Source organism: Lissotriton vulgaris, unplaced genomic scaffold (genome assembly GCF_964263255.1).
Source record: "Lissotriton vulgaris unplaced genomic scaffold, aLisVul1.2 SCAFFOLD_3202, whole genome shotgun sequence".
NCBI lineage: Eukaryota > Metazoa > Chordata > Amphibia > Caudata > Salamandridae > Lissotriton > Lissotriton vulgaris.
This window is the reverse complement of record NW_028252134.1, coordinates 244,802-255,833: the sequence shown is the minus strand read 5'-3', so window position 1 is coordinate 255,833 and position 11,032 is coordinate 244,802. Positions and strand designations below refer to the sequence as shown.

The 11,032-nt window shown below is 47.2% G+C and overlaps 1 long non-coding RNA gene across 1 annotated transcript in view; it reads left to right on the top strand.

Annotated features, from left to right (window-relative positions):
• Positions 1-6,381: 6,381 nt before the first annotated feature.
• LOC147662654 (uncharacterized) overlaps positions 6,382-11,032 on the top strand; it is a 168,476-nt gene continuing 163,825 nt past the window's right edge. The window contains exon 1 of the long non-coding RNA XR_015305512.1: positions 6,382-6,474. This is a non-coding gene — a long non-coding RNA (uncharacterized LOC147662654). The remainder of the gene's footprint in view (positions 6,475-11,032) is intronic.

The window sequence follows — 11,032 nt, the reverse complement described above, 5'->3', positions numbered from 1 at the left end:
TTGTTTTAAATGGTTGTATTGTGCTGTGAAACTTTTATGGTTTTATCTTTAAAACTGAATAAAGTATTTTGAATTAATGAGATCAGAGAGTCAGGTCCTGAACCAACATCTGGGCCAATAGGCAGCACGCCCCCTGCAATAGCAACTTTCTGAGAGGACTCCCTTTGACCACTTGTATTATTCATCACAGTTTCCAAAAGATCCAAACGATCCCAAAGGTAAGTGAAGTTCCTATCTAACAGTTCCTTAAACTGTGCAAGAACAATGTCCAAGATGGCATCTGTGCTTGAATTCGCATTTTCAGAGATTCATTCGATCTTTATTTTTCTCGCGCATGGAGCCTCCTGGCCCACACCTACCATGAAATTTCAGACCCGTGATGATTGACATTCACGGTAAACAATCCCCGTTTGTTTTTTAATTACCTAAGAGTTATGTCTATTTCATTTACTCATCGCCTCTTACGGACTCTGTGCCTCCCCTCTCACAGGTTCCCTGCCACTTCCTCCTTTGTCCTGATGAAGACCCCAACCTAAGGTTACATTGCCACCTAGAACTAGAGGGGTCGAACCGTCGACGACCATTCTTTCTGTCTACAAACCAACCATATTGTTGAATTGACCCAAATGGTTATCTTTGATGGCTTGTGATGTAAGTCTTGAAACATTCATGCATAAAGTGTGGTTGAACTTATAAGCCAACACGTTTTGCAATCATTGTATGAATCGGGTGATATTGACCAGCACCATTTCCCCATTTTTCCCAAAAACCCACACACCCTCCCTGCACTTTTACCTCTCCATCCCTGGGGCACTGCTGCTGTTTGGTCATTTGTAAATTAATGAACCTTTTGTGTGATTTCATTAAATTGTGAACCATATATTGTTTATTGATTCATTGTGAGTATATAACACTGAATCCCTATTTCCTTTACTTTTCCTTTAAAAAATAAGTCTCCACTGTGTTTCTCTGTCATCCTAAATGGTTCCACGCTGTGACCCCCTATATCTTTACCAATTCCTACCCAGGTCCCAGTGACTATATTGGGTATACCCCCCTTTTTTTGTACCATTATATGAGCAGGTGCACACCTGCAAGGTATCTTTGTAGAGATACAACACTACATCATGGTTGAAAGCGAGTTACTTTCCTATACTGAAGAATATATTAATCAACTTCTACGGGACCAAACCTACACTTTTTTGTCTGCCAGCACACCTAACATAGACTTTACGCTCAACTAAAAAGTTGCTCACCTTGAACGACTCGAGAAAAAATTGGTGCGCACCAGACTACATGGCCACCTATTATCACAATATTGGCAGGCGAATATCATTCCAGTGGGCCTCCAAATCCGAATTGAACCTGCCATCTTTATAGATGTACCTAAATTCCGTGAGTGATTAAGCTTTGTTACCAATAACTGCTCCCGGCACTGGATGGTGCTGGGAGTAGAGACAGCGGCGGAGCAGGTACAAGTACTGACTAGAGAAATCGCAACCCTGAAAGCGGAAATACTTGGAGATTTCGCTTTAACCATTGCTAAGGACGCTCTACAGCAGCTGGAAGCAACCCTCAAAGACTTTGAGTTAACAACACAAACAAGGAAAATTGAGAAGCTGGCACGAGACGTCCGGGCATACGATAAGATGAGTACTTACCCGTACGTTTCTGAGGACTACTATAAGCAAGACACCCAAGGCCGCTTTACAAACCGCGGCAGGGGCAATTACTTAGGACGAAGGAACTACACAACTTTTTCGGACTCCTCCTACAGTTCTGAAGGTGATAGTGCACAAGCGGGTCCAAGCACAGGGTACGGTAATCAAGAATACGGTCCCCCACAATACGGTCCCCCACAACAAGGTCCCCCCCTTTTTTAGGATCGGGCGGATGGAGGCCACAACGGGAACGAGGGAATTACTGGCCTTGAGGTCAACAGGGCAGCCAACAATCATCCAACATGAACTGGGATGGCGGACGGGGGCGGAGCCCCAAGCAGGTCCGTTTCCAGCCAGAACAACACAGAGAGATTTCCACGCGAGCAAGGTATACTGATGGTGAAGCCCACAGTCCACCCAGTGGTCAATATCTCCACATACTAACTGAAGCATGAGGTACTACGTCTCCTTAGTAAAGGGCTATCATTTGTCCCCACTGCACTCCCTGATAGATTCTCTATTAAGACGGAACTGCATACATTTTTCCGAAAAATACGACTCCGATACTTTTTCAAGAACTCAGTCTCTTCAGCGAAGAGCTCATACACTGGCTTGAGGCCTCCATCCACTTTTGTGCCCCCCAGACAAGCTATGTCGAGCAGGATACTGGCGTACGAAAGTGTAGTACTGAGAGACGTTTGCAAACTTTTGGATGAACCAAAGTTTACTAGGTTCAACATTAGTAGGTCCGAGAATACAGCTATCAATTCCCTCAAGGACAACAGGAGCGTGATCATCAAACCCGTCGACAAAGTGGGAGCTATCGTGTTGCAGGATAGGACATGTTATCAACAGGAGATCCTACGACAACTGCATGACGGAGTGAGCTACAGGAAACTAATTTCAGATCCATCCACAGATCTAGCCCATGATATAATGTTGGTGACTAAGGATGGCATCGAACAGGGATTTTTAAGTGATCTGGAGAGCGACTTCTTGAACCAAAAGTACCCACGTCTGCCGACGAACTATACACTCCCGAAGATACACAAAGACCTGACCAACCCCCCTGGACGCCCGATCGTGTCGGGCTGTGGTTCCATCCTTGAGCCTCTATGCAAGTATATTGGCTACTTCCTGAAACCAATTGCAGAGTGTACATAGGCCTACCTCTGTGACACTATGCAAACCATTAATATAGTGGATGGCCTACCATTTGGTACAACCAAACAACTGCTAGCCAAGTGTGACATCGTCCCTCTATATACCAGCATCCCTCAACAATCAGCTTTGGATGTGATGGAGGAGGTCCTCAACCAGAGACCAGCCTCATGTTTTGTACCGACGGACTTCATTATTACCCTCCTGCGAATTGCTATGATGCGTAACTTTTTTGTGTTCCAAGGAACATTCTATTTGCAGACAAAAGGAGTAGCCATGGGTGCAACTTTTGCTCCAGATCTGGCCATTATATATATGTATCACTTTGAACGCACCCATGTGCTCAACACAGTCAACCCCTTCGTCTCTCAACTGAAACTCTGGAGGCAATACATAGACGATATTCTTATTATCTGGACAGGGACACGATATTCTCATTATCTGGACAGGGACAACGGCTGAGCTTAAGAACTTCCACGTGTGGCTGAACAAACGCAGCTCTGACATACAATTCAGCATACAATCTGATCCACAAAAAATTGCCTTTCTGGATATCACCATCTATGCCGAAAGTGACAGTCTACACACCACACTGTATCGGAAGGCTGCTGACCGAAATTCACTTCTGCAGTACACCAGCCACCACCCCGTGGGCTCAGAGATAACCTTCCTTTCGGGCAGTTTCTTTGGATCAGGAGGAACTGCTCTGACCAAACCAACTTTATGATGGAATCTGAGGATCTCATGGATCGTTTGATCGAGCGTGGCTATCCAGGGAGATTAGTAAAAAGGGCCAGGAAACGGGCATGGTTTAACCCCGTGAGACCCTCTTACAACCCAAGTAACGGGAGGATACCGCCAACCAAAGAATGATCTGCGTGTCAACCTTTTCAACTCACAGTAATGCCATTAAAAAAGTTGTAAATAAACATTGGAATCTTGTGTCGGACGACATAGACCAACCAGTACCTCCGATGCACTCTTTCAAGAAGGCCAAGAGTATCCGTGACCATATAGTTCGTTCATTTTTGGACACCCGACCCTCCCTCAATACAATCTATGTAGGACCTTCCACCGGTTATGGGCCATCATCGAAGCGGGAATTGCAAAGCTTGCGCCATGACCATACAAACAAAGGATCTTGATTATAAACAGCTCAAAGTAAAACTTAAAACTTTCACGAACTGCAATACAGAAAAAGTGATTTACCTGATCTTGTGCCCTTGTGATCTGGCATACATTGGCCAAACGCAGCAAAAAGTCATGGCCAGAATACTACAGCACTATAGCAGAATTCGGTGTGAAGTTGTTGGCGCACCCCTTGTGGAACACTTTAAGGCCATGGGACACGCACCTGATTCATTCCGCTGGCTTGTGCTTGAAAAAGCCACCCTGGGGCCCCTGGGCGGTGATATCCGGACCATACTAAATAACAGGGAATCAAAATGGATGTTCCTATTTGACTCTGTGGACAATGGTTTGAATGAAATGGACAGCAGTCAAGCACAATTGGCTGTACTATTACTCTAGACATTTTGTCACCTAATCTATGTCTGTACTGTACTGAGGCCTCACCTACTGGGCCAAGCTAAGTCTCCTTCATCTCTCTTACACTCTTGAGGGTTGCCCCTTATGTACGCCTATGCCCCCTGTGTTGAGAGGCTCCGGTGTCCCAGTGGTCATTAATATCATTGTTATTTTACCTTCAGACAATCTGACTCATCTAGATGCCTTCCGTCCTCCTGCGTTGAGAGGCGCTGGCATTTATCCTTTAAAATTCTAAATGATATGGATTTCCCGTTACTGTGATGTACTTTTGTCTTTAAATGTATTTCAGTCGCCACCTCTGTCACCTATTCTAACGGACATCTCTGCCACGTGTAGACGTCATTCGCCCTCCTGTGTTGAGAGACGCTGGCAATTACAATTGAGATTTCATTATGATGTTTTTTTCCATTACGTTGTACTGGGACCCTTTCAGTCGCCGACATCCTTTTATGTAGAAGGTATGCGCCTATTAAGTGAATCCTTCAACGGTTTCGCATATGCAATGTTTTTACCATTGTGTAAGTCGATACTCCTTTTTGAGATGTACATATCCTTAATGCACACAAGACTTTGTCTAAATTATGCTTGCCCCTGATTAATATACATATAGGCATTTCCCTATATCTAACCAGACCCTTCGCTGGCCACTTCCGCCTAATCGTCTTTTGCCTCTGTCTTTTTATTTCTAGTATTGCCAAGACCTTGCTGATGCAATTCCGCGTTCCGTAACGGCCTCATTTCCAGTACATTTAAGTTCCCATTAGTTCTGGGTAACCATAGTAACACGATCGATACAGTCCGGTCTTAATCGTAGTCTGACATGACGCCCATGCGTCTCTCCTCACGTAATGCACACACTCTGGGACGCGCCTGCCTGCTTTTAAATTACTGGCCAGTCTGAGCCAGTTCCTCTACCCGAAGTGACTGACTTTACTGCAGTCTTTTCCCCAGGTAGCTGGTGAGTGATCTGACGCCCACCCCCGTTTGGTATTAATCGTGTGCGAACTACTTGTGAACATGATCTCTGAACCGTTGGTCTTTCTCGTTATGTATAGAACGCGAGTCCCGACCTTGACCGGGGGAAACCCCTTTCCTCTAACAATTGCATCACAAACGGATGCATTGTGTGAGTATCCAGGTTTCTCCATCTTGAGCGCTTACAGTTGTTAACCCCTTCGCTGCTCATGACGAGCTCAGCTCGTCATGCAGTACACTGGTCGTGTGCTCATGACGAGCTGAGCTCGTCATGAACCATGGCATTTAACAATTTCCAGCACAGGAGATGAATCAGCCTAGCAGTCATGTGGTTAATGTGCCACCTGTTTAACCCTGTTTTTAGTACGACCACACACGGGTTTTTGGCCTTTTGTATAATCGCGCTAATTTTAGTAGGCATACATTGTCTTATTTTTGACTCTGCACGTATTGGTTACCTTACACCTGGTCATGCCCTCATCCTGCTCACCTAACTGCATGCCAGATGGCAATCTCTTTAACTTTTTTAACAGGGGCACCACGGACGGATACACTGTGTGATTAGCTAGGTTACCTTCCGTTTGCTCTGCCATTAGATTAAGCCATTGATAACGCGCCACATATGTAGTTTCATTCAACCCTATGTCTAGTATTGCTGCACACAGGTGTTGGGATTAAGCGGCTCATTTGTGGTATTTTTCGCGCCTATGTTGGTTGACATACAGATGTTCTTCCATCTTGACTCTGTAGCGCACCGTTGAGTTTCTCTTTGCACATAGCCCTGTTTATTCTGCTCAGCCATTTGCAGACGTTTTAAGTTCGGTCTCAGGACCGCTGTTGACATACTAAGTGTTGGTCCTCCTCTCCCCTACAGGTTATGGTATTGGCCGACCGTTCCTAGGCGGCGCACTTTATTTGATGTTACCATGTTGTTCATTAAATAACATTAAGTGAGTTCAAATGTATTTATTTGCACACTGTGGTTTTGAGACCCGCTCAAAACCTCTCCTTTCTAATGTGTTTGAATTTGCGTTTTCAGAGATCATTACATCTTAATTTTTCTCGCGCATGGAGCCTCCTGGCCCACACCTACCATGAAATTTCAGACCCTTGATGATTGACATTCACGGTAAACAATCCCCATTTGGTTTTAAATTACCTAAGATTTCTGTCTATTTCATTTACTCATCGCCTCTTACTGACTCTGTGCCCCCCCTCTCACAGGTTCCCTGCCCCTTCCTCCTTTGTCCTGATGAAGACCCCAGCCTAAGTTTACATTGCCACCTAGAACTAGAGGGGTCGAAACGTCGACGACCATTCTTTCTGCTTACAAACCAACCATATTTGAATTGACCCAAATGGTTATCTTTGATGGCTTGTGATGTAATGTCTTGAAACATTCATGTATAAAGTGTGGGTGAGCTCATAATCCAACACGTTCTGCAATCATTGTATGAATCGGCTCATATTGACCAGCACTATCTCCCCACACACCCTCCCTGCACTTTTACCTCTCCCTCCCTGGGGCACTGCTGCTGTTTGGTCATTTGTAAATTAATGAACCTTTTGTGTTATTTCATTAAATTGTGAACCATACATTGTTTATTGATTCGTTGTGAGTATATAACATTGAATCCCTATTGCCTTTACTTTTCCTTTTAAAAGTCTCCACTGTGTTTCTCTGTCTTCCTAAATGGTTCCACGCTGGGACCCCCTATATCTGTACCAATTATTACCCAGGTCCCAGTGACTATATTGGGTATACCCCCCTTTTTTTGTACCAAGGCCGCATCTGCAGCAGTATTGGGAGCAGCATCTACAGGGAAACTCAGTGTTAGAAGCAAGGGGAACAATATCAGTCTGCGTACTAATGAAATTAGTTTGTACTGCCTCTGGCAGCGCAGCTTGGGACCCTTTTTGATATTTTTGTTTCTGTGTACCCACACCCCTCTTTCTCTTTTCCACAGTCGCTCTCTTCTTTTCCTCACTATGGGGTTTAGAAGTCCTTGCCCTTGTGGATCTACTTGGTCCGTCTAGAGTAGCCACAATGGGTATATCCAAATCAGGTACGGAGGGGGGCTGAGACGAACTTTGTGATAAACTCTGTGGGTTCGTGGTCAGACAGGTTTGTAAATCACCACCCAAGGTAAAAGTACCTGGTGATAAGCGTCTCTGCAGGGTAAGAGGGTCTAATGACAATCGCCATCCCGTCAGCTCAATCTCATGACTGAGCATTGATTCAGCCCTGATAATAAAGGCATCCAAAGTCCCCACTTCTCCCTTACGCTCACTCATTATGGAATCCAAATTTCAAGAGCTAAAAACCCTGTACAGCAGAAGTTACAATAATCAATAGGGGTTTATAACACTAATTACCACAGTACCTGCTATCTATGAAGCCTCAATCCGCTGTCTCACTAGTTGGATGTTAGGAAGGGGGCCCAGCCCACCCTCCTCCGGGCCCGCCCTTGGCCCGGGGACGCACACGCGCATCCCGCGCTGCGGGAGCCCTGGGCTGTTTTTAGTATTAAATCTTTTTATTGAAAAAACAGCTCGCACACAGACAGTAGAACTTCCCATAGATCGGAAGACATTCAATGTATAAGAAAATGGTATGGAAACACAGTGACAAGAACTTATGTTGAGCCCAGTTGACCTACGAGGCTCTCTCCACACCTGACAGTTCTGTATAAGCGAGCCTGCATTCAAAAGAAAAAACAAGAACAAGATCCAATCCCCCAGCCCCCACCTCCACACCACCCCTCCGCCTACCCTCCCACCACCCACGTTCCAGGTCCAGTACCCCTCTATGTCAACGCATCCATCCACTCCAGAGTGTCTCAAGAATCGACCTGTGACAGGCGTAGCAAACGCACATACTGGGGGCATTTCACCTCTCTAAATTCTGTAGCCAACAAGGACAAGAATGGCTGCCACAATTGCGCATGCTTGGCACCTCTCCCTGCCTTAATTAGTGACAACCTTTTCATACCCAGAACTGACCAAAGGCGATGCAACCAACCCTGGAACGTGGGGATATGCAGGGTGTGCCAAAAGGGCAACACATTCTGAACGGCGGAACCCAGAGCAATAGCAATTAATCTGCCCCTGCGTGATCTCAACGGGTAGGTGATAGCATTAGGTAAACCTAGCAGGACGTAGGCGGGAAACCTTGGGATTTCCGTGTCAAAGTGTGCGTCTATCTCATCAAGGACCGTCTTCCAGTACCCCTGAATCTGGGCACAGTCCCACAATAGATGGACCAACGTACCTCTCTCACCACATCCCCGCCAGCAGGAGGCCTCCCTTGTATGATCCATCTCGTGCAACCTCTCTGGCGTGTAGTACCAGTACGTCACCAGCTTAGTGAAGGTGTCTGTCAGCCCCATGTGGTAGGCGGAGTGTTGTGCTCGATAGTAGATGCCCTCCCATTCCTTGTTGCTCAACACCCGCCCCAGCTCCCTCTCCCAGCGGACCCTTCCTGAGTTATAAACGCGTGAGTACCGATCTAGTAGCATGCGGTATAAATCCGATATGAGCTGTTTATCCGCCGTCCGCGTAATTAGCCAATATTCGTAAGGTCTGAGTCTTCGTTCTGCCCCTTCCCTGACATGGGCATTGAGTGCCCAGTGATGCACGTGCAGATAGCGAAGCCGTTCTGTTTCCAGCAGCCAAATTCCCGTCTCAAACTCTCGAAGGGAGCTACCCCCTCCCCTGTATATAAGTGGAACAGAAATCTACACCCCGCTGGGCGCCACCGAGCAAAAGCCTGGATGTCTCGCCCAGGCCCAAAATCCGGGTTCTCCAGCAACGGCGTAAGGGGAGACGGAAATGTAATCAAGTCATGCTTCGTACTGGTCTGGTCCCACACCTCTAACGGGACTCTCGTGATGTACGAGGCATACAAGTTGGGGGGTCGGTGCTGCCTATGGAGGAATGGAACCTCCTGCAACGGGCGGACCGCCACTGCCTGATCCTGAAAGAGCCAGTGTTTTTCTGACTACCACCTGCTCCACTACACCAGGGTCCAGAGTTGGGCCGCCTGATAGTATAGCATCAGGTCAGGCAGACCTAGGCCTCCCTTCTCCGGGGGCAACATTGCCAGCCTAAGCTTCATTCTAGGACGCTTACCGTTCCAAATGAACTGAGCGAGCTCCGACTGAGTTTGACGGATCCAGCCCTCGGGGGGACAGAGCGGAATGGCGCGAAATATGTACAGGATTTGCGGAAGAATGGTCCTTTCTATGGCAGCTACTCTGCCCAGCCAAGAGAACGGGAGATGTCTCCATCTACCCAACTCCTTATGGAGTGTCTGACAAAGCCTGGCATAATTGATATGCACCGTATCCTGCAGAGTAGCCGCCAGCTGAATCCCCAGGTACGGACAGCCTCCGACGCCCAGCGGAAGGGGAAATGCTCCTGCAGGTATGCCTGGGTATGCCCCTCAAGCGAGAGGTCCAGCGCCACCGACTTTGTCATGTTAAGTTTAAAGCCTGCCGCACCAGCAAACGTTTCCAGGATCTCGACACAGGCCGGCAGGGAATCACTAGGGGAGGCTAGGGAAAGGAGGACATCATCCGCGTATAAGCTGATTGTATGCACGTATGCACCAAACTTAATCCCCTTCACTCTCGGGTCTAATCGCATTGCCTGTGCCAACGGCTCGATATAGAGCGCAAAGAGCAGAGGCGACAGCGGGCACCCCTGCCGCGTCCCCCGCTGGAGTCAAGCTATCCAGGCTGAATGAAGGCTGATAGCCAGAAACCGGTCCTTGGATGCTTGATTCCGGTCTGGGAAAGACATGGCTTGGTAGTTCGGACTGGACTGTTCCCATGGGGCACAGGGTCAGAGCTGATTTGCATATAGCCAGTGTCTAACCCAGGGTGGTGTGGAGTGCAAAAACACGATGGATTTAGGCCCAGATCCTTGTACTGGGGTGAATGTATGATATTGTTCTACATTCTGTCCATCAACTGTGTTTTTTGCAATTTTCACCCAGAGTGTGCTGGGTATACTCAGACGTGAGTCCCAGGCTCTCCACACCACTGGAGTCAAGCTATCCAGGCTGAATGAAGGCTGATAGCCAGAAACCGGTCCTTGGATGCTTGATTCCGGTCTGGGAAAGACATGGCTTGGTAGTTCGGACTGGACTGTTCCCATGGGGCACAGGGTCAGAGCTGATTTGCATATAGCCAGTGTCTAACCCAGGGTGGTGTGGAGTGCAAAAAAACGATGGATTTAGGCCCAGATCCTTGTACTGGGGTGAATGTATGACATTGTTCTACATTCTGTCCATCAACTGTGTTTTTTGCAATTTTCACCCCGAGTGTGCTGGGTATACTCAGACGTGAGTCCCAGGCTCTCCGCACCACTGGAGTCAAGCTATCCAGGCTGAATGAAGGCTGATAGCCAGAAACCGGTCCTTGGATGCTTGATTCCGGTCTGGGAAAGACATGGCTTGGTAGTTCGGACTGGACTGTTCCCATGGGGCACAGGGTCACAGTTGATTTGCATATAGCCAGTGTCTAACCCAGGGTGGTGTGGAGTGCAAAAAAACGATGGATTTAGGCCCAGATCCTTGTACTGGGGTGAATGTATGACATTGTTCTACATTCTGTCCATCAACTGTGTTTTTTGCAATTGTCAAAAGACCAAACAGATCTCGTGGACAGCAAGATTCGTCCCGA